Below are 1197 nucleotides of genomic sequence, written 5' to 3'. Positions count from 1 at the left end.
TGGGGAGTCTGAACCGCTGACCTTGTGATTCAAATCATCCTTGTGGTTGAGTGCTTATCGTACAATGCCACACCAAGACTTCAAGACTGTTGTTGCTGTTAAGTGTTATCAAGTCAGTTCCAACTCATAGTGACCCTGTATGGGTTTCCAAGGAGCAACCGGTGGGTTTGAACTGCAGACTTTGTGGGCCTTAGTCCAGTGCTGATCCTACAGCACCACACTGAGTCATTTAATTCCTCTGTGTTGAGAACTTGGCCTTCTTCTTAGCTCTCTCCCACTGCCTCCATGCACACACCAACATAAACTCCTGATTGATACTTCTCCCTCATGGCTGTTACATCTGAGCTATAGGTTAAAATGAGGACAGACTTAATGTCCTGTGTAGGGTTTCTGTGATTTATATCTTTTTAAAGCAGAAAGGAAGCTTTTTCTGCTCCTGGAAAGATTTACCATCTCAGAAACCCAGGTGAGGCACTATAGGACGAGCACTGGACCGCTAATGACAAGGTCGGCAGTTCAAATCCATCAGTTGCTCTTTGGAAACCCTAAGGTACTATGAGTCAAAACCAACTCAACAGCACTTAACAACACTTAACAATTGACTCAATGGCAGTTGTTGTTGTTAGGTGACATTGAGTCAGTACCGACTCATAGTGACCTTATATACAGCAGAATGAAACACTGCCCAATCCTGGGCCAACCTCACTACTTTTGCCATGCTTGAGTCCACTGATGCTGTGGATTATTATAATTACTAGGTTATTTCTCATCCTTCCTCTTCTAACATCCCTAAACTGGAATTTGGGAGTGGAAAGTGGAGAATTGATCAGCTAAGTCTGCATTGCCTCAATTACTTTTACCCTGTGGAGGAAAATGCTCTGGGAGACCTGAAAGTTTATGGTCCTGCCAGGTAGAGTGAATGGGAGGGGTATACCATACCACCCAAATCAATTAGGTGTTTTGTTCCTCTGTCAATTATCTGGTGGGAAGATTGCTCAAGCTGGTCAAAACATAAACATACTAAGAAACCCCTTACAAAAAAATCAGCCAGAAGTCATTCAACAACAAGGGATTTTCTAATATTGCACATATGGTGTGGTATGGTGCTGTGGGTTAATGCGCTGGACTGCAAAGTTGGGTTGAACTGCAAGATTGGTGGTTCAAGCTCACCAGCTGCTCCTCAGAAACCCTACACAG

Source organism: Chrysochloris asiatica, unplaced genomic scaffold, assembly GCF_000296735.1.
Source record: "Chrysochloris asiatica unplaced genomic scaffold, ChrAsi1.0 scaffold00017, whole genome shotgun sequence".
Lineage (NCBI taxonomy): Eukaryota > Metazoa > Chordata > Mammalia > Afrosoricida > Chrysochloridae > Chrysochloris > Chrysochloris asiatica.
This window is presented reverse-complemented; position numbering follows the sequence as displayed.